At 37.6% G+C, this 23,802-nt stretch overlaps 1 long non-coding RNA gene across 1 annotated transcript in view; it reads right to left on the bottom strand.

Moving 5' to 3' along the window:
* Nucleotides 1–23,464, bottom strand: part of LOC105715792 (uncharacterized) — a 130,498-nt gene extending 107,034 nt beyond the window's left edge. Inside the window, exons 1-3 of the long non-coding RNA XR_001107132.2 lie at nt 23,292–23,464; nt 22,474–22,617; nt 21,334–21,439 (exon numbers count right to left, since the gene is read on the bottom strand). This is a non-coding gene — a long non-coding RNA (uncharacterized LOC105715792). The remainder of the gene's footprint in view (nt 1–21,333; nt 21,440–22,473; nt 22,618–23,291) is intronic.
* Between the last annotated feature and the right edge of the window lie 338 nt (nt 23,465–23,802).

The following is a 23,802-nucleotide window of genomic DNA, read 5'->3' as shown; positions in this document are numbered from 1 at the left end:
TAAAGTATCCCACAAGTTAACATGACAATGAAATGATTCTGCATGTAATCCTCTTTAGATATGGTAGTAAAAAATGTCTACATTTAAGTCACTTTGTCCAAACAGGGTCAGACACTGTGGCTCAGCAGCGTAGCCCACCCGCCTAGGAGGGATGGATCCTGTGTGCTTGCACCCTGGTGCACATGTGTACCACCTGCACACATCCGCTCTAGTGCACCATACTTCATCTCAAACCTTGAAGGACCTGTTGTTTGGCCAACTACTTCATAAGGATAAATAAGAGCTAATATACTCTTCATTTTATAGTGAAAGTTACTTTCTGCCCTTGATAAACATGATCGATAAACATAGTGATTCAATAGCCAGTGGAGTCAGTTAAATACATCGTGGGAGGGAAGATGTATTCATCTTGTACTATCACACTCCCTGAATTCCATTTCAGCTTCTCTACATGCCTTTTTTTTGAGTCAGTTCTCAAGTTTCACTGTGGAATGTTTCACTTGGTTTGATCATGAAAGGAGAACCTTTCTGAAGAGTAAAAGGTCCCGGTGTTGCCAACCCGGGCCACAGTCAGCATCTCGTGTCTGAAGAATAAAGGCCCAATCTGATCTCTTGCATTCTTTGGGATGGCCATGCTACACAGCTGTTGTAATTCTTCCCTTTGATCTTTTCCAGGACACTCAGCATTTAATCCTCTAGTCTTCCTTTTCTTCCCTTTCAACATTCTCGCTCTTCCCCATCCATTAGTCCTTCTGCTGAGAGTGAAGAGCTTCATAGTCCCTCCCCTGTCTCCTTCTTATCATGGTATTGTCCAGACAACGACCAACCGAGCGGTTAACACCCAGCAACATTTAAGAGCACAAGGAGAGATTCTTCTGAGCATTTTAATAGGCTCGATTTTCCCAGAACTGCAGAGAAAAGAAATAAAAGATAGTACACAGAGTTCCTGCCTTTCTCTTATTGCTGCCAGGAGGATAAAGATCAAAGTCTTTATCTGTGATTATCCATCAGACAAATGCAATAAAATGTCCAATTTGCAGTCAAGGCTAACTCTGTACTGTCTTTCAAAACACATTCATCTCCTAATCTTCTTGAAAATCTTCCCTCCCTGAAGCCCATGGGACCTGTGAGAAAGCATCCCTGCCACCAGCAGCTCCAGAATCTATAGATTGTTATTAAATAATGGGTTCCTTCAGGGCAAGGACCTGGCCCTGCCCTAGGCATGCACAGAGATTTAATAAATGGTTCAGGAGTATAGGTGTTTATGGAATCCCCAGGGTGTGCTGGCATGGACTGTTGTGGAAAGAAGGTCTCGACAGCCAAACACCATGCTATGCTCCCTCTAGGATCTTGCTCTAAAGTTGGGGGCTCAGGGATGGGATGAGTCATAGACATATAAATCAATTAATCAACAGTGCAGGAGGCTGGGTGCAGTGGCTCACACCTGTAATCCCAGCACTTTGGGAGGCCAAGGCAGGTGGATCATTCGAGGTCGGAGTTCGAGACAAGCCTGACCAACATGATAAAAACCCATCTCTACTGAAAATACAAAAATTAGCTGTGCATGGTGGTGCATGTCTGGAGTCCCAGCTACTGGGGAGGCTGAGGCAGGAGAATCGCTTGGACCCAGGAAGATCACACCACTTCACTCCAGCCTGGGCAACCGAGAAAGACTCCCTCTCAAAAAGAAAAAAATAAATAAAAATAACAATGCAGGGTTAAATAAGGGAGAGTGATGTGTAAGAATGAGACTGTGTCTGAATTATCCAACTTGGATCCAAGGGCCATAACCTCCTCTCCTTTATAATGTGCAGTGTAAATTGTTTCACTTATGTGAATAGCCTTTGGAGTAAAGATGGATTATCAGCTGGATCTGTAGCAAACACATGGTGGTGTGTAAGATGTTTTTTGAAGATTTAATTCATCACTATTAATAAAAATGCTTAGTCTTTAAAAAAAATGATGGGAAATTACTTGGCACAGGGTAAAGAAAAGATAATACTTCCCAACATCATGTGTTAATAAGAAGGAAAAGGTTTGCTGTATATCTGAGAAGGCACAGGAAAAGCAAAGGTTGGAAGTTGTTTTTTTGTTCAACAGGAATCTTTATTTTCTCTTCATTTTCAGTTCTCCTTTAAATCCTTTTATGTTTCTCTCCTCATTGGTAGTAGTATGTAGGAGCTTGTGTGTGATAATTGAGCCTGGGGAGAACTTGGCATCTGTGAAGCTTGACTAGAAGGGCAGGCACAGCCACTATCTAATACCAAGATAATGGGGCCATCTTCCTCCTGGTCCCCTTGTTCTTCTTTTTTCTCTTGGCTTCTTTGGCATCCTATTCTTTAAAAAAGATAGCTTGCCTTACTCCATGTGTTAAGCAAATCAAACAGTGTTTGCTTCTGGGGATCCAGCAGGCCATTGCTCTCTTAGTTCCAATTTCTCTGCCTGCCATTCTTGGCTTAAGTCCGGGCTATTTTCAAGTTTAGACTAAGGAGGTAAAGGGAGGACTTGCTGAGTTCTTGGGCCAGCTTTGCCAGGAATTAATCCTTATTTGACTCTTCCTGTCTTTTCCCAAGTGGTTACAACACAGCAGGGAGCAGTGGGTGATTTAACTCTGTTTTAATCTCAGTGATTCTCTATTGAGATCATAACATGTTTCATAACATACCTGGGACAAAGGCCCAAAGGGAAACTCTAGGTTTCATCATTTTCCAAATAAAGAAAGTGAAGTCAATCAATTTTTATTGTAGTGAAATAGATGCAACAAAATCTATCATTTAAGCTATTTTTACGTGTTCAGTTCAGTAACATGAAATGCATTCACAGTGTTGTGCAACTCACCATCATCCATCTTTGGAATGTGTTTATCTTCTAAAGCTCTGACCCATTACACACTCTCCATTCCCACCTTTCCTCAGCCCTCAGTGGCCGCCATTCTATTTTCTGTCTCTATGAATGTGGCTACTCTAGGTACCATATAAGTGGAATTAAACATTATTTATTCTTTTGTGACTGACATATTTCATTTATTGTAATGTCTTGAAGTTTCTTCCATGCTGTAGCATGTGTCAGAATTTCCTTCCTTTTCAAGGCTGAATAATATATACTGATATATATACATATATATGCATGTATGTATATGAATATATGTCAGTATATATGTATATATGTATTTATATATCAGTATATATACACACAAATACATGTATGTATGTATATATACACACACATAATATATAAACACACACATACATACCAAATTTTATCCACTCATGCATCAAGAAAAGTGAATGTCTATCTTTAATGCTAACATTTCCTATTTGTCCGCATTTCTATTTATGCCTGTTGTCTCAGCATCATTAAGAGCATCACCTCCCACTCTCAAAGTGTTACATTTTGGACAATAAATTATATGACAATCCCTTGAAGATAACTCTTCTGCTCTTCTAGGACCTCTGTTCTTTGTAACTGACCTCATGTCCAGTGCAAGCTTAAAGTTTTTCTTCAAACATGTTTATTCACTAAACCTTGCACCAACTAAGCATACATCATTTAAGTGCAAGCAGGGCATGTCAGTGGTGATATTTTCCTGAATGAATGAAGCAGAGATGATTTTCAGGCAGCTGGATGAATATCTTACAGACATTGCAATTCATGAAACAAGACTTCTCTAGGCCTGTTTGAATAGGAGAGCATACCTCATAAGTTTTAGAAGCGGCCAGAAAAGGTATCTATCAGAAGTGCCTCTAATAGCTGGAAGAAAAGGAGGGCTAACTATACAGGGAATGTGCACATGTCTTTCTTTCCACACAAATCTGAAACATCTCCCAAAAGCTGTTAAGGGAAAAAGGGTGTCATTTTTGATTCACAGAGACTTTCCCAAAGATAATTTGCATCTTTTGTTCACTCTGTAAATAAGGGAGGCCATCTGATCATATAGCTGCAGGAAGCTTATTTCAGTGTAACAGATGAGACATGATATATGAAAAGTCTAACAGCTGGAGGGACCCAGCATGAGCTGCTGGGATCTTCTGAACTCCCAGGTTGAAGACCTAGGTTAGAATCCTCACTGCCACCAGGCATCCTCCCTAGGATTAAAGCTTTGTGCGAAAGGAGAGCTTGTCTAGATTGTTTGCTGCTGTGATCATCTACATATAAACAGTGACTTGTTCATTGTAGATGTTCTAATAAATACCAGTGTAATGAATGAGTGAATAACCAACTTTGGATTCACCACTTAGTTATTCAAAGATCCAGTTGCTTCAACTGTAAAATAAAACCCAGAAAATGAGGTGATGTCACCTTCTTTGCCATTATTTTAGGATTATATAATCCTATTTTATATTATATATATTTTGTAATAAAATATATAGTTTATATGATATATAATATATAAAATAATACATATTTTAGGATTAAATACTCTTACTATGTGTATATATACATATAATCATATTGTATATAATTCTATCATATATAACAATAATCCCATTATATAATCTTAAAATAACAGAGAAGTTGACATTGTCCCATTGTCTGGGTTTCATTTCACAGGTGAAGCAACTGGATTTTTGAGTTTTTCTTCATAGGAAGTGCCATTTGACCATCCTCTATTAGAAGCAAGGAGCAAGGTAAACTGAGACAAGAACTTTCTATATCTTCAATTAATTTTTATAATTTAAAAAATGCCGGTAAAAAATATCATCATCATCTAACCACTGTTAAATTTTAATGACTTCTGCTGGATTGTTTCCGCTTATTATTTTAGAACAAAACCACAATTACAACAATCTGTAATACATTTAAAGAGTCCAGTAGTTTTACACATTCTGGCAGGACTGGTAACTTTTCACCAAAATTTGTGTCCTCCTATTTTTCCTAGATATACAGATAGGCTACATTTCCCAACCTCTGTGGCTGTTGGGAGCAGCCCTATGTCTGAATTCTGTCAATGCAACCGGCACAGAAGTGGTGTGACTTTTTCAGCCCCACCCTTGACAATTCCCCATGCTCTTTGTTCACCTGACAGACTTGAACAGTGATAAACACTGCGACCCCAGATATGAAGTTGAAGGCAGAATTTCTTCTTCCTCATTGAGCACATGAAAGACAGCCATATCCACCATACAGAAACAATCACCTTGGGCCATTAAGTGAGTGAGAAATAAACTCGCGTTGCATTCAGGCCATGATAAACATGGGGGTTTGTTTCTTACAGCAATTAGTGTTACCCTGACAATAATACACAATCTTACAGCTGTAGTACTCTCTTGCTGCCTCCATTATCCGCTTCCCAGAGGCAAATATTTTCCCTGGAAATTGCTTACTTTGGTATTTACATCAAAATCTCTAAATAAGAAGCCTATATTACTAGTTCTATTTTTTTTTTTCAGTTAAAGTATCTCTTGACTTCTCAATATGGAAATGAGAATGTAGCTTTCTTTTACAACATCCTACCTTACATAATGGTAGTATACAACTGTTCAGGTCAATAGTTATTATTTAAGTCATTTTTACTCTCTTAAGATTGTTCATGGCTGAGACATATGGTATATAACATGCTTAGTTTTCCTTCACTATACAAGAGTTTATCTGAAATTGATAATTTATGTTAATCTTCCTCCTCATTCTCTTTGTTCTTCTTTCTCTTCTTACTTTCCTAGTTTTCTAAGTATTTATCATAAGCCTAGCTCCCAAATTTTCACCAGCTGGGTAAATCTTTTCTCAGTATCATCAAACAAACTAAATTTTTTATCCATTTCATATTTTTAAAAAAAATCTCCCTTTCAACCACCTCTAATCTGGAAAGTAACTCTCTAACCCTGCTGAATAACGCCATTGTGCAAACTCCTTTTAATATCATCATAAGGAATATTTCTGTCTGTCTCTTTTGCTGACTCCCCTATTTCTCATATCCTGTTTTATCTTTTCTCGGTTTTCTCTGTCATGTTGATACAACTCACTTTCCAATAGCTTCCTGAGATAAGTGCATGGAAAATATCTTTTTTTTTTTTTTTTTGGTGTAACTGAAAATATCCTGACAATCTGGCATACCTAAAACATACAATTCTGTGTTGAAAAATATTTCTTGGGAGTTGTAAAGATATTTCTCTCTTCTGTTCCAGCTTCTGGAGTTGCTATTATACAGAGAAATTCTAAGCAACTATCATTTCTAATTCTTCATGTGAATTTTTCCTTTATATAATGTATAATATATAATATATAAAATATACATTTTATAATCCTATTATATATGTATATACATATAATCCTATTATATTAATAATAATCCTATTATATAATCTTAAAATAATGACAGAGAAGTTAACATTGGTCCATTATCTGGGTTTCATTTTACAGATGTGCAACTGGATTTTTTAGTTTGTCTTCATAGGAAGTGCCATTTGACCATCCCCTATTATATATAATACCTGGAAGGTTACCTGGTAGCTTCTAGAATATTCTTTTTATCAACCGTATCTTTAAAGTTGCAGTAATGCACTTTGGCAAGTGTTGGCTTCTATCCAACATACTTGCCACCTAATGGACCCAGTCTGTATAATCAGGTCCTCTAGTTCTGAAAAGAAGATTGAGTTATATCTTTGATGATACCCTCCACCCCTATTTACTCCTTTCTCTTTATTCTGGACCATTCGTTATTCAAACAATGCATGTCCTGAATTGATCCTCTAATTTTTCAGGTTTTGTTTAATCTTTTCTTCATCCCATTTCCTCTGTTTGTTCTCTAAAAGATTTAACTTTGTAATAAATGTTTTATTATTGTTATTTATTTTTCTGTCACCAAGAACTCATTTATACTCTTTGCATATTCTTTTGTGTGGCACTCTGTTCTTTTCGTGTGGATGCTATGTACTATTTCTGAGAATATTAATGATAGAAACTGTTCAGATTATAAACTAAAGAAACTAAGGTTGAGAAATTATGTTTTTTTTTCTTTGTTTTCCATATCCAATGCCTGCTTCAAATGTCTGGTCATCCTTGTTTTTGCTTATGTTAAAGAGTGAGAAACAAAGAGTTGATTAGAAACTCTGTGCATTCGATTGGAATTTTTGGCAATGGTTGTATCTCTAACATTATCTGGATGGGCTGTTTCTTTGGGAATCCTTAATGTCAGTACCTTTAGGTCTTTTAGATTCAGTTGGTCAGATAATCTTGGAGGAGAACTGCTTCTGTCTCATAATGGAAGGGTACAAGTTGGCTGCCAGCTTTTTGGGAGCCATGAATACTAGACTAGAATTCATTATTCTCTGTGAAACTTACATTTAATTTATTTTTTAGACATAGATTTCTCCCATTAAATATGTCTGGAATACCCACTATAGACTACCTATTTCATTCTCGTCAGAGAATAAACTCTTAGTCATCAATACAGGCTGAGAAGGGTCAGCATGTGACTGTGTAGTCAGGGAGCATATCTGGGAGTCTTATCCCTCCTCAGAGAGATTGTCAAACAATCTGCTTAGGCCCATGTTAAACCTAATTCCAAGATACCTGCTTCTCTCAAATCCTAAGCTTTTTAGGGATTCACCTTTATACATGAGGTTTCTTCTTGGCCTTCTTCAAGCACAGAATTCAGTTTTCTTGGTCATGCTAAGTCAATTTTGACTTTCTTCATTGCTTTTAGCTTCCAAAATCTTGTGTGTGCCTCACCTCCCATTATTTCATTCCTTTGTGTTTTATGCCTTAAACAGTTTTGTCATTTTTGTGGGGTTTGAGGAATGTACTTTATATCTATATAGATAGGCAGTCTGATCAAATACACATGCCATATTAAACTATAAGGTAGATGTGACTTATTTTTCATTAATGATACATTAAATCAAAGATTTCTAATGCAATGAAATTTCTTGAATGACACGAACTCTATGCTAGTCCAGAATACTCTTCTTCCTCATGGAGGACTATCAGTACTTCTTCCTGAAAGAGTACTTCCTGACAAGTACCTATCAAGTACTTGGAGTACAACAGTGAATCATCCAAAGTAAATATTAGAAGAATATTAAAAGGGCTTCAATAGGATTGACAACAGGGTAGTCTACAAGTGAGATAGCGACTATAATCTAAATGAATGGGAGCTAAAGGCATATTAGGAGTTATCATTTCTAAGAGAATAAAAGAGAATATTCTAACTGGATAAAATAGAAATGATGAAAGCCTGGAGATAGAAGAGAATGAGGTAAATTTAGAGAACTAAATATGATACTAGAAAGAAGGTGATAAGAATAGACAGAAATTTTGACATTAACCAGATCATAAGAACTGTATATGGCATGTCAGGTAGCTTAGACATTAACCTATGGACAATGATTAGCCACAAAATAGCCTTTGGCTGGAACATGATGGATAAGTGGAGCCATGTAAGAAAAAAATCACAAATGGTCCACTAGCGATACTGCACAGTACATTTGCCCACTTTGCCCTTCACGATCCAACTAGTTCCCTTGTTCTTTCATGATTATTTAGTCAATTACATTGCAATTAGCACATACTTCTTGCAGTCTTCTTTGCAAACAGCAGACCATATTCACTGTTGCTTAGTACAATAAGAACTCTTACAAATTGTGATTCAAAATTGTGTCTTCCATCTCTACTCAGAAAAGATGTAGTACCATCATGAAGAAAAGGATTTGTCCTGGTTCTTCTATAGGAGTAGTTTGTGCTAGTTCTGATGCAGTGCTAAGTCATTAGAACCCAGAGCTAATGAATTCAATCTTGCTTTAAGCCATTGTCCCCTTTTCAGTTCTGTGACTGAAGATCATATTTCAAATCAGTGCAAGCCATCTAACAAGCGAACAACTTTGTCCTGTTAAAGTATCACTCCCTCTCCTTATGTGATTCAGAGCTTTGGGTCTTAGGATAGTCCAAAGCTGTATTATCAGAGTTTTGGGTCTTAGGAAAGTCCTACTACCACTGTACTACCTAAAAATTTCCTCAACCAAATGGGATTTCTATACTTAAAGTGGTTATGTATGGTGAATCCTAATCTCCTATTCTCCAAGGAGGATAGTACTATGGAAGAAACGAGGTTGGACTGGTAAGAATCAGGTAGACTGAGATAGAAACCCTAGTCTCACAACTTGCTTGTTATATGGCTATGGAAATGAGTTTTTGAACTTTCATTCCTATCAATTGGAGAAATATGAACATGCCCACAGGGTTGTTCTAAGGATTAGATGAGGTAATACAATTCTAAGGAGCTATTACAAATTTAAATATTATTATAGACTTTTTAATATTGTGAATTTTTAGATGAATGTTTATCTTGGTGAAATGTTTATCTTGTCAATTTTTGTATTTTTATTTGCTTAGTACATGGTAGAGATTTAAAACATATACAAATATATTATGTATATGTTTTAAATCATATTATTTCTCTCTCTATACATATTGAATTAAAGAAGCAGCCTTCTAGTCTAGAGTTAGCTAGGTTTAAAACAGCTCATGCAGAAATTGTGAATTCAGTAAGCTTTTCTTTGAGCTCTCTTAGTGTCTGCTTTCTGGTCCCTTTCAATGCTCCTTTCTCAGCCCTCTCTTCTGTTATCATAGGCCCTCGTATGTTCTTTCACTTTCTCTTCCCCATATTAAAATTTAGTCGTAGAAAATAAGGAATGGTTTCTTAGTATTCAAATATCATTTCTTTTTCAATTTAGTAAAATTTTTGCTACAAGTATCAGGAATGCCTTCTCTAACCACCTTGAAGATTATGAAGTGAACCGTAAAGTATAAGTTCTGTATTACTGCAGGATTCAGGTACATCAGTCTCATGTACCTCATTAATATTAGCAGGGGCCGGTTCTGCCAGTTACCACATTAGCTTAATCCTCAGTCTGGTTGCACTTATGGACAGATGGCTGCCTATAACAATTGTCCTACCTGTTTCTTCATTCACATCAAACAGTCAAAAATCAGAAGCAAAAAAAATTCTCACAATTACAAAGTAAGTGATCAGCCTATTGGGTCTAATAAAACTCCCAGTTCCAGACCATGCACTGTTTGAGAGTACTACTTCCCCACCCACTTCCTGCCTGGGCTGGTCAGCCCTATCTTTGGAACTCTGAATTAAATTACCCACCCCACCTCCAGGCACAAGGTTACCTGAGGTCCTTTGTTGGGAAAGAGAAATGGAGAAATGATGCTATTAGACAACTATTCATGTTGAATGCACTTCTCTCTCCTCCTTTCAAAAATGACTTGTTCCCATAAATGCCTTTGTGATCCAGTGAGAAGGTAATGGGATTGATTGGATGGCAGAGTCACCTCCTCTGTAAGATGTAAGGATGAGAAACTAACTCAGAACTACACAGCTTCATGGAAACTGAACAACTGGCTCTTGAATGTTGACTGGATAAACAGTGAAATGAAGGCAGAAATAAAGATGTTCTTTGAAACCAACGAGAATGAAGACAAAACATACCAGAATCTCTGGGACACATTTAAAGCAGTGTCTAGAGGAAAATATATAGCAATAAATGCCCACATGAGAAGCAAGGAAAGATCTAAAATTGACACCCTATCATCAAAATTGAAAGACCTAGAGGAACAAGACCAAAAAAACTCAAAACCTAGCAGAAGACAAGAAATAACTAAGATCAGAGCAGAACTGAAGGAGATAGAGACACGAAAAACCCTTCAAAAAATCAATAAATCCAGGAGCTGGTTTTTTGAAAAGATCAACAAAATAGATAGACTACTAGCCAGATTAATAAAAAAGAAAAGAGAGAATAATCAAATAGATGAAATAAAAAATGATAAAGGGGATATCACCACAGATTCCACAAAAATACAAACCATAATCAGAGATTATTACAAACATCTCTATGCACATAAACTAGTAAACATGGAAGAAATGGTTAAATTCCTGGACACTTGCATCCTCCCAAGCCTAAACCAGGAAGAAGCTGAAACCCTGAATAGACCAATAACAAGGTCTGAAGTTGAGGCAGCAATTAAGAGACTACCAACCAAAAAAAGCCCAGGTCCAGATGGGTTCACAGTCGAATTCTACCAGACATACAAAGAGGAGCTGGTACCATTCCTTCTGAAACTATTCCAAACAATCCAAAAAGAGGGAATCCTTCCCAAATCATTTTATGAGACCAACATCATCCTGATGCCAAAACCCGGCAGAGACTCAACAAGAAAAGAAAACTTCAGGCCAATATCCATGATGAACATATATGCAAAAATCTTCAATAAAATACTGGCAAACCAGTTGCAACAGCACATGAGAAAGCTTATTCACCATGATCAAGTAGGGTTCATCCTGGGGACACAAGTCTATAAACGTAATTCACCACATAAACAGAACCAAAGACAAAAACCACATGATTATCTCAATTGATGCAGAGAAGGCCTTCAACAAAATTCAACAGCCCTTTATGTTAAAAACCCTCAATAAACTAGGTATTGACGGAACGTATCTCAAAATAATAAAAGCTATTTACGACAAACCAACAGCCAATATCATACTGAATGGGCAAAAACTGGAAGCATTCCCTTTGAAATCTGGCACTAGACAAGGATGCCCTCTCTCACCACTCCTATTCAAAATAGTATTGGAAGTTCTAGCCAGAGCAATCAGGCAAGAAAAAGAGATAAAGCGTATTCAATTCGGAAAGGAGGAAGTCAAATTGTCTCTATTTGCAGACGACATGATTGTATATCTAGAAGACCCCATCATCTCAGCCCAAAATCTCCTGAAACTGATAAGCAACTTCAGCAAAGTCTCAGGATACAAAATCAATGTGCAAAAATCACAAGAATTCCTATACACCAATAACAGACTTAAAGAGAGCCACATCAAGAACGAACTGCCATTCACAATTGCTACAAAGAGAATAAAATACCTGGGAATACAACTAACCAAGGATGTAAAGGACCTCTTCAAGGAGAACTACAAACCACTGCTCAACGAAATAAGAGAGGATACAAACAGATGGAGAAACATTCCATGTTCATGGTTAGGAAGAATGAATAGTGTGAAAACGGCCATACTGCCCAAAGTAATTTACAGATTCAACGTTATCCCCATCAAGCTACCAATGACCTTGTCTCTTGAGTTAATTTTTCTTCTCTCTCTCTCCATCTCTCTGTTTCTCTACTTTATTGCTTCAGTGCACAGGACTATAAGAAGAGGATTCTTCATTGCTGTGATTGCTAACATGGAGAGTTATACTCCCTACAAATTATATACTGGTAAAAAAAAGGCAAAAGGCAGAAAAAGTTTCTTTTCATGTTTGGTTTTAATATGAGATTACTGATTGGTGGCACATAATAATATGTTTAGAGACTTAAAAAGAGAAAAACAGAGAGCCAATCATAAGTGAACTCCCATTCACAATTGCTACAAAGAGAATAAAATACCTAGGAATACAAAACACAACTAACAAAGGATGTGAAGGACCTCTTCAAGAACTACAAACCACTGCTCAATGAAATAAGAGAGGACACAAACAGATGAAAAAATTTCCATGCTCATGGTTAAGAAGCATCAGTATAATGAAAATGGCCATACTGCTCAAAGTAATTTATAGATTCAATGCTATCTCCATCAAGCTACCGTTGACCTTCTTCACAGAACTGAAAAAAAAAAACAAAAACACCTTCAACTTCATATGGAACCAAAAAAGAGCCTGCATAGCCAAGACAGTCCTAAGCAAAAAGAACAAAGCTGGAGGCATCATGCTACCTGACTTCAAACTCTACCTCAAGGCTATAGTGAAACAGCATGGTACTGGTACCAAAACAGAGATATATACCAATGGAACAGAACTGAGGCCTCAGAAGTAACGTCACACACCTACAACCATCTGATCTTTGACAAACTTGACAAAAACAAACAATGGGGTAAGGATTCCCTGTTTAACAAATGGTGTTGAGAAAACTGGCTAACCATGTGCATAAAGCAGAAACTGGACCCCTTCCTTACACATTATACAAAACTTAACTCAAGATAGATTAATGATTTAAATGTAAGACCTAACACTATAAAAACCCTAGAAGAAAGCCTAGGCAAAACCATTCAGGACATAGGCATGGGCAAAGACTTCATGACTAAAACACCAACAGCAATGGCAACAAAAGCCAAAATAGACAAATGGGATCTAATTAAACTTAAGAGCTTCTGCAGAGCAAAGAAACAATCATTAGAGTGAACAGGCAACCAACAGAATGGGAAAAAATTTTTGCAATCTACCCATCTGACAAAGGGCTAATATCCAGAATCTACAAAGAACTAAAACAAATGTACAAGAAGAAAAACAAACAATCCCATCAAAAAGTGGGCTAAGGATATGAACAGATGTTTTTTCAAAAGAAGACATTTATGTAGCCAAGAAACATATGAAAAAATACTCATCATCACTGCTGATTAGAGAGATGTAAATCAAAACCTCATTGAGATACCATCTCATGCCAGTTAGAATGGCAATCATTAAAACATCTGGAGACAACAGATGCTGGAGAGGATGTGGAGAAATAGGAACTCTTTTACACTGTTGGTGGGAGTATAAATTAGTTCGACCATATGGAAGACAGTGTGGTGATTCCTTAAGGATCTAGAACTAGAAATACCATTTGACCCAGCAATCCCATTACTGGGTATATACCCAAAGGATTAGAAATTGTTCTTTTATAAAGACACATGTACACATATGTTCATTGTGCCACTGTTTACAGTAACAAAGACTTGGAACCAACCCAAATGCCCATCAATGATAGACTGGATAAAGAAAATGTGGCACATATATACCATGGAATACTATGCAGCCATAAAAAGGATGAGCTCATGTCCTTTGCAGGGACACGGATGGAGCTGGAAACCATCATTCTCAGCAAACTGACACAAGAACAGAAAACCAAACACCACATGTTCTCACTCATAAGTGGGTGTTGAACAGTGAGAACACATGGACACAGGGAGGGGAACATCACACATAGGGGTCTGTTGGGGGTGGGGGGGCTATAGGAGGGATTGCAGGGGATGGGGAAATTGGGGAGGGATAAAGTTAGGGGAAATACCTAATGTATGTGATGGAGGGATGGAGGCAGCAAACCACCATGGCATGTATACCTATGTAACAAATCTGCACGATCTGCACATGTACCCCAGAACTTAAAGTAAAATAAAAGAATTATTTTTTATAGTGTATCTATGCTGTATTCAGCATTTTATGCATTAAAATCTCTCTTCTTTTTTTTTTTTTTAAAAAGAGGCAATAAAGATGAAAGGGAAAATTCTGTTACACAAGTCATACAGATCTGTTTGACCATCCACATAGAGTTAGAAGCTCAGGGTTGATAAGTGTCTCAAACATTATATTAGCATAAAGTTGAACCCAGTCGAAGACAAGTGGTAGCATCCTGACTCTAAAGAGATTAAAAAGAAACTTAAGAATTTATTAGTGATCACAGAAATCTCATGTTGAAATGCTATCCCCATGTTGAGGTGGGGAGTAATGGGAAGTATTTTGCTCATAGAGACCAATGTTTCTTGGCTGGGTGCTGTCCTTGCAATGTTTATACCTACAAGATCTGGTTATTTAAGTATGTGGCACCTCCCACCCCACTCTCTCTTGCTCCTGTGCTTGCCATGTGAGATGCCTGCTCCTGCTTTGTCTTCTGCCATGATATTAAACTTCCTGAAGTCTCCCCAGAAGCTGAGCAGATGCCGGTGTCAGGTTCCTGTATAGCCTGCAAAACCAATTAAACCTCTTTTCTGTACAAATTACCCAATCTAAGGTATCCTTTTGTAGCAATGCGAGAATGGCCTAACACAATAGAATAGTGTGGTTGCTCTGTATTGAATGAGGAGTGAAACAATAAAATTTGAGAGTGACCAGAACCAGGGTAACAATAATAAGAAGTTTATCAAACATTGCTATTGGCAGGCCATTATTTACAGAACTTTATTTTAACTTATTTCATCTTAAAACAGCTCTGTTGAGTCATCTTGGTAACTTGCAGCAACAACCATCTTACCATATCGCAAGAGTATGTAGGTCAGAAATTCAAGAAGGTGTGGCACTACACTATATAGGACATACAGCATCGGCGTAAGCCACTTGTTTCTATTCCACTGAGGCTGGGCAGGTCTAGACTACCCAACATGGTTCCTCTAACATCCATAGCACTTTTGTGGGAATGAGTAGAAGGCTAGGCTCAGCTGGAAGACTTGGCTCTTTCATTCTCCATGTGGTTTCAGAACCTCTCCCTGGTCCCTTTTCTGGCCTGGGCCAGAAGAACCCGTATTCTAAACCAGTCACAGAGCCCTCCAAGAATCAAGAAGAGGAGGCATAGACCCCAACTCTTTGAGGAGTACCAAAGCATTTGAGACATCTTTAATCTGCTATAACCCTATGGGGAAGACACAGTTATTCTCATCTTACTGAAAGTGAAACGGAGCTACAAGTAAAATATATAACTTTATTAAGGTCACAGAATTAATAGAAAACTATAGTTTTGACCTTGGGCAGTCTAGCTCTAAAATCTGTACTTTTTAAAAAATTTTTATTTATTTATTTTTTATAAGATGGGTTTTCACCATGTTGGTCAAGCTGGTCTTGAACTCCTGACCTCAGGTGATCCGCCCCGCCTTGGCCTGCAAAGTGCTTGGATTACAAAAATCTGTACTTTTAACCACTTAACAATCCTTAAACCTTTCTGGATATAGACATTATCATGCATGAGGGCACCTTCTCTCAAAACTTGCAGCTGTTTCCTACTTTTGGTGAGAAATAGGGTCACTGGAAGGTCTGGGCTCTGAGAAAATCCCAGATCCAGTTTAAAAATCTTAGGAAATGCCTTGACTGGCCCAATATAGGTCATGAGTCCATCCTCGGACAAATAAATCTAGTCAAGGTATAGAGATATTTCACTTAGTCAGAGGAGGCTCTGGCCAACCCCTATCATCAAATTGCCTATATCTGTTGCTAGGAAGAGGAAAGAACTGTAGGGAAGACAAGTATCATTGAGGTCCAGGACAATGAGCATCTAACCCCAGCACTTTTGCCTAATATTTGAATCACTTTTTACTCTCTATTTCAGTTAAATGCTTAAGCAACTTTGCTTTCCATAGAATTCATTTCCTCCTAAAGATGCCCATTACTGTTTAAAGAATTTCAAGCTTCAGAGAGCAGATGAGGAAAGTGTTTTGGAGTGCTAAGGCCTTTCCCAGTCTTTGTCTTAGAACTGTGCCACAAATACCCATCAGAGAATACTGGCCTACTTAAACCTTTGTATGTTTTCATCACGGCATCCCCAGAGTCTATCACAGTGGGATGGATGGGTGAACAAACCTGGTTCAATGCAATTTTACAGGCATTTATTGAACGATCAGGTTGACAGATTATCGCCCTAGAAAGGCTGATAATTTTGGCATTGAGGTTAATAACAGACTTAGGAGTAGTTAGAGTTCTTAGGGAGTTGTGATTCCCAGATTGGACAATATCTGTGGAAATTCTCCAATAAAAAGGGATGTTCTGTGCAGAAAAGTCATCATTAGCCCAGGCCTAGCCCCTCTAGGTATGTGGCCACTTATTTATAAAAGAGAAACTTTCCAATCAGTTTCCATAATGTCTCAAATATGCGGTATTACGCTTCTTCAAGGGCTTCTCAGAGCCAAAATGTTAGAATTTCAACTGTGTAATCAATAAGGTCTCTCCTAACGCTGGCTGTGATTTATAATTTTAGTTCTGAAAAGAACCATTTCCTGGAATGTTCTGTATAATTTTTTGTTGAAAATTAAGTTATATTGTAAATGTACTTGGAATAATGCAATTTAAATAAACTCTATTATGAAATTTACATAGTGAAGAATTATTTTCAATCATCTACTATTTAGCATTTGTGTAAACCTAGATTTTCACAGATCAAATTTGCCTAAATCACCACTGCAGTGCCCTACTCCCATGTGCCACCCCCCCAAATTCTGCTTGACCCCACAATGAGCTATGGGGGAGCTGTTACCTGCTGGTCTAATAGCTCTACTTCTGTCAGATAATCTTAGGAAATCCATTGCATTGGCGCACCGACTGGATTCAGAACCAACACAAAAGGGAGTCAGCCAAGTCAAAATGCCCCTGCACATTGGATGATTTGGGTGACATATGTCAAACACAGTGAGACTGTGTATTGTCCCAGAAAAGAAATAAGGTAGCAGAGATCATATTCACTGTTGCTTTTGGGTATGTGGTCAGAATACCTGAGATTACCAGGGATGTACATAACAGATGCCCCAATTCTAGGGTTCCAAAATAGAATTACATATTTAATTTTACTTTTTTTCCCTAAAGAGAAGAATTCATATCTTTGAGAATATCAATAGTAATAATAATTATTCTATAAATGATAAATACATGAATATGAGTATATATATTCATATGTATACACATATATTTGCATAGATATGATACATAAATACATTCACACAAAAAAATGATTCTAACTTCATTGTATCAGAAAAATCTAAAAAATACAATAAAACAGAACAAAGTTTTCCCCAGTTAATGGCTTTGCGAGTACATGATACCAATCAAGTTAGATCTAAGTTGCTCCTTTTCTCAAACAAGAATGGTGCTAGGCATTCGAGGTGCACAGTGAGAAGAAAGAGGTAATTGCTTCACTGCAGAAAATTAAATATTAAAAAGGAAAGTTTGGTTGCTCAAAAAGAAAGTTTGATTTGGTCCACCAAGTGTCCCCTATAGCTGTTTTCCAAATGCATTCCAACCTATGTCTGGGTAGATTTTTTTGACCTCTAAATTATATGTCTTTCATAAAATTCTATGAAGTCAAAAGCACAAAAGTGGATAAACTCCCTTTAAATCTGAAGTAGGGCCAATGTAGTGTGACTCAAGGACTATATATGACACATTCACAGACATGCAAAGAATTAGCAAGGATGCTGGGTCTACAGCAGGGTTTTGCAACCGCAGCACTGTGGACATTTTGAGCCTGATAATGTTTTGCTGTAAGGTGCATGTTCTGTGCATTGTAGAATGTTTAGTAGCATCCCTCACTTCCGTGCACAAGATGCTTTGTAGCATCCACTTCCATCCCCATGCTTATCACAACCAAAAATGAATCCAGATATTGCCAAATGTCCTGTGTTAGGCTAAATTTCTTTTGGCTGAGAACAATTGCTCTAAAGTCAAAACCTCCATTACGTCTCTATTTTGGCTATCCCAGACATTCTTATTGTACTAGGTCACTCTTGCACTGCTATAAATAAATATGTGGAACTGGGTAATTTATAAGAAAAGAGGCTTAATTGGCTCAGGGTTCTGTAGGCTACACAGGAAGCATAGCAGCATCAGGAAGCCTCCAATCGTGGCAGAAGGCAAAGGGGGAAAAGGCACGTCACATGCCAAGAAATGGAGCAAACAAGAGAGAGTGGGAGGGAGAGGTGCCGCACACTTTTAAATCACCAGATCTCCTGTGAACAAAGAGAGAGAACTCATTTATCACCAAGGGGATGGTCCAAGTTATTTATGAGGAATCCACCCTCATAATCCAAACACCTCCCACCACGCCCCATCTCCAATATTGGGCATTACATTTCAACATGAGATCTGTCTTAGGTTTCATTTCTGAAAAGAAGAGCCAGAGAGAGGGATTTGTGTGCAAGCCATTTGTCAAAGGAGTGTTCCATGGAGAAATCCATGTGAGTGTAAGAAGCCAATTAGAGAAGAGAAAAGAGCAGCAAAGACATGGATTCAGATGAGGTCTATCCTTAGCCTGCTCCCTTGAGAAGCACCAACATGTAAATGACCCCATGGAATCTGTCCAGCTTTGAGGCAACCGCACCATGCTTTTGTACCTCACATTGATCAATTATTATCTAACAGCCACTGTAGGGAGGGTTGAAAATTGTCTACATTGAGCTGCACCAAAAACAGTTGTTCTACTATTTCCTCAAAAGGAAAATTGGATAAGCTTGAATGGTTTAATATGTTTTATCCAGAGATGATGATTATCATCATGAAAATAGAAGCACACCAAAAATGACCAATATCAGCATTACCCTGGTTTAGCACACAAAATCCATCTATTTAAACTATAGTGTTTTGGAAAAAAGATGTTTTAATGGAAACTAAAGTAGTGACATTTCTAAGTGCCCTTTGACTGTAACTGTGCCCCCAAGCATAATTTCACAAAACATCTCTTAAATTTGTATTTTTCTCCACAATGGGAATATATATTAATGTGTTTTAGAATAGTAACAGCCCTGATCTACAATATAAATTTTAAGTATGTCTCCTGTCCTCTCTTCTCATTAGTTTGTTAGTGCTCAGGAAAAGTGAAAATGATGATAACAATACCAAGGACGGGATAACATTATCTTAAACAAAGACAAGTAGTTTAGCTTGAGAATGGCAAGAGAATATTATAAAGAAATATATTCCATTCTAAAACCCAATGCAAATAACTTTCTGATTACTGTGAAGGTTATTGCACCATAATTTCCTCATGTATTCAGGGAATACATACACATAGACACACATACATCAAATATTTTTTGTTTGTGAAAAACCTTGTATCTGTGTAAAAGTTCATGCTTATGTTTTTAATGTATTTATTTTTAGTTGTTTGTAATGGAATGAAATCTATAATATTATAAAGATGAACAAAAATAAACCTGACAGAGATACCTGGTTATCTTTGTTTGAAAATGGCAATGGATGCTCTAGAGGCATTAGATATCTACAGGTTCCCTAAGTGCTCTGCTAATTGCTGCCATGGGACACTTTACTTTATCAAGGTTTACAATCTAGCTGGGTAGGCAGAATAAGCACACAGGAGAGGATAACAATTAATTTCAGGCCATAAGTTGTTAAATAAGTGCTAGTTATAAGGAATACAGGAGGAAGAGATCCTGCCCTCTTGAGATAACCAAGACACACTTTATGCAGATGGTGGTCTTTAAATTAGACTTTGAAGCTGCATTAAATAGCTCAGCTATTCTTATGTAATATCTAGGTATTGAAAAGATTCAGAATTTTATTTTTGCTAATCTAAGTTCAAGTAGCAGTGCTGGATTCCTTAGGCAACCCAAAGGAAATAGTTTGTCTATTCAAATTTGTTTTTTTGTTCTGTTTTAGAAATTATGTGTGTTCATTTTTAGAATATCCTGAAGGTCTGAAGAAGAAATTTAAAAGGAACCATAACTCTAACAACTAGTGTAAACCGTTATTAACATTTTAATAAATATGAACAGATTTCTTTTTAGAGTTTGAGAGGCATAAAATTGCCTTATTTATCTAGGCTAGAAGTGACCTGTGACCTGTGACCTGGGAGGTTATGGACCAACCTATATCAGATGTTTCAGTGCCTACTACCTATAGATGGTCATCCAATGTATTCTTTCTTTAAAAAATAGCTTTACATATTTTGTTTTGCATAAATTTGTGGTGTACAAATACAATTCTGTTACATGTATAGATTGCCTAGTAGTGAAGTCAGGCTTTTAGGGTATCCATCACCAGAAAAAAATACATTGTCCCTATTAAGTAATTTCTCATCATCCACCTCTGTCCCATCCCCTGCCCCAATGTCTTGTAGAATATCTCTTTTGACAGGTAACTCATCAACTTCCAAGAAAGCCCAGCCTATTTTCAGAGAACTTGATGTAGTTTAAAATGCTTTAATATATTAAGACTACTTCCCATCCTCTCAATTTCCATCTATTTCCCTGATTCTGGGCACATCTGGCATAAACTAAATCTTGCTTCCAAGTGGAAAGCTTTTGTGGCTTCTCTGTCCTTATCAGTTTCTCCTGAGCTAGCCACTGTTTGCTGTCCACTGAATGGTCTAGGAGGTATTCACAAAAAATTACAGCAGTAATATTATGGAAGAAGTTAGAGCGGGCTGGGCGCGGTGGCTTACGCCTGTAATCCCAGCACTTTGGGAGGCCGAGGCGGGTGGATCACGAGGTCAAGAGATTGAGACCATCCTGGTCAACATGGTGAAACCTTGTCTCTACTAAAAATACAAAAAATTAGCTGGGCACGGTGGCGCGTGCCTGTAATCCCATCTATTCATGAGGCTGAGGCAGGAGAATTGCCTGAACCCAGGAGGCGGAGGTTGCGGTGAGCCGAGATCGGGCCATTGCACTCCAGCCGGGGTAACAAGAGTGAAACTCCGTCTCAAAAAAAAAAAAAAAAAAAAAGAAGTTAGAGCTACTCTCTAAATTGTGTACAGATGGAAGATGGATTAAAATGGTATTGTGCTTTAAGAAAATGTAAGTAACTAATAACTAATAATCGTCATACAGTATGAATAACAATACTGCTATTATGCAGGAAAGTCTTCATTACTTACTCATCTCCTATCCCCCAATCCCACCCCAGAAACAGTCTCGACAATATCTCTTGGGCTTTTTTTCTTCAGTATCTAACAAGAAATAATTATGTGTGTCAGCTTTCAGCTGTCAAAAAGGGAGAGAGAGGATGATTTATAAAAGAAAATTGAATTTCCAACAGTTGGCATTTTTATGAATTTCTGTATTTTTAAAGGAGTATATGTTGTTAAGCAATAGCTTGAAGCTTTTGAAATCTCTCTCTCTCTCCACCTCCCTGTTATCTCAGCGGCCACCAAGAATGTGTGAACATTCTGTACAAGGAAGATGGAGACACTGTATTCTTTCAGTACTCATGTTACCAGAGTAATGTTGAGAGAAAAATATCAGTCAAAAGATAAACCTATGTGTTCATAGTGAGCACTGCTCCTTATTCAGGGAGTTATTGTTTCATGCCTTTCCCAAACTGCCCTATATAGAGTCTTCAAACTCAAATGCATATGAGACCTAGCAAGTAATATACTTGGGTTATGTGAGGTGATGGTAACTGGATATGTCATGTCCCATTAAAGGGGAAGGTACAACTCAGCATCAAATGTTGCTCTATGAAAGTTTAGTCTCACCTGTTATTGCCAGATCTCCTGATGTTTTATCAGACATGCCCAACAAATTCTTATTTTTGTGCATACTCTCTTGCTTTTTGAACTTTGGCAATTAATTACATTTTTAAAAACATAATCTGAGTACCAGAAAACCTTTCTGTGGGTTGGATTTGGAGAAAGGTAAATTGAGACCCCAGTCATAGAGGTTCCCTCGATGCCAATTGGTGAGTCTGGAAAGCTGCTCAATTCAAATGATGTAACAGAAGCTCACAATGCTCCTTGAAGAGTAGGTAGGGTTAGGATTTCTGGAAGGAAATGGGAACATCTCAAATAGAACAAATAACAATGTCTGAAGACTAACATGGGAATGTGACAGTGAGATGTCCCAATATTTGGAGTACATGGTACCAACTAGGGAGGAAAAGGAAATAGATATTAAATAGGCTGTATGGGTTGTAATCATGGAGGATATTTTGTGCCAGCCAGAGGAAAATCTATGAATAGAAATATCTGAAAATAGGGAGACAATCAGGGTATTGAAGCAGGGGAATGGCTCAATACCTGCAAAATTTCATAGAGGTTTCCGAAAAGGGCCACCCAAGATGATCTGAGTCATTCTGAAAATGGTGTTCTTGTGTTTCTTGATCACCTGCTATTGATCCAGTGGAGAAAGCTTAGCCTAGGGAAGTCTGAAGAACACCCTGGCTCATTGGGAGATGGAGAGAGACATGTTTTGGACTCTTAAGCATTGTAAGTTTCTTTCTACCTCCATTTGTTTTTTTCTTCATTCATGTATGCCACAAATATTTACTAAGCACCTGTTCTACATCCTGCACTATACTTAGAACTAAAGCATGCATCAGAAAATAGAATGGAAGTGGAAAAATACAAGTGATATTTGCAATAACGGGTAAAAAATATTAGAAAGGAATACAGGGAGCTGTGGGAGCACCTACAATGAGCACCTGGACCTGTCTCTGCAGTGTTAGGTATTCAGGAAATGTGTCCCAGAAGCAACATCTAAGCTGGAATGTGGATGATAAGTAGGAGCCAGGCCAAGTGCAGAGGACCAAGGAGCTTCCTGGGACAAGGCAGAAGGCAGCAGGTTGGTGTTGATATGGGAGCTGAGAACATTTAATTATGCCTGGAGTATGAAAGGAAACGGGGAAGTTGGTGAGAAGTAAGTTGAGAAAGGTACTCAAGAATGACATTCTCTGGGCTTAGAGGCCTCATTAAGGAGTTCACATCTTTCCAAAAATTCAAAAATGTTTTAAAGCAGGATAAAAATGACATCCAAATTTTATTTTGAAAACAAATTGACAATGGCATACTGGAGGTAAAAGTAAATTAAAATCATTTACCCAGAGAGTTTACCTTACCAAGCAACTCAGAAAGTCTTTCTGGTGTCTGGACACAAAGGGAAATAAATGAAAGTTCCTGAGATGATACATGGCAGCACTGTGCCAGACAACCAAGTAAGGGTCTTGGTGGCTGGGTATCACAACCCTGGACTGTTCAAGATGAAAGGGATTGTAGAAACCATTGGCCATTGGCTGTCACTCTTTATGCTAAAGAGGAAAAACAACATACCTAGGATCACACAGCAAGTCAGTGGAAGAACAGGCAGGACCCAGATCCCAAGAACATTATTTTTTAAAATTAGTACAAGGGCTAAACACACCACTTATTAAGGTAGGAAAAACCTTAACGAATATCAGAATTATAGCTGTGAAACTATCTATGAAGAAAAAGAGGAACTAACCCAGTCAGTCCACAAACTGGAACACAGAACACAGACACACAAAACAAATAATTAGCAGTGTAAATGTTAGTCATTTTTGCACTCTAAATTTATGTTATTTTGGGCTATGCATATTTTCTAATGAACTA

This window comes from Aotus nancymaae, unplaced genomic scaffold (assembly GCF_030222135.1).
Source record: "Aotus nancymaae isolate 86718 unplaced genomic scaffold, 86718_ANA_hifiasm-v0.15.2.pri h1tg000010l, whole genome shotgun sequence".
Lineage (NCBI taxonomy): Eukaryota > Metazoa > Chordata > Mammalia > Primates > Aotidae > Aotus > Aotus nancymaae.
Note: the sequence above shows the minus strand (reverse complement) of the source record. Positions and strands in the feature narration are given on the sequence as shown.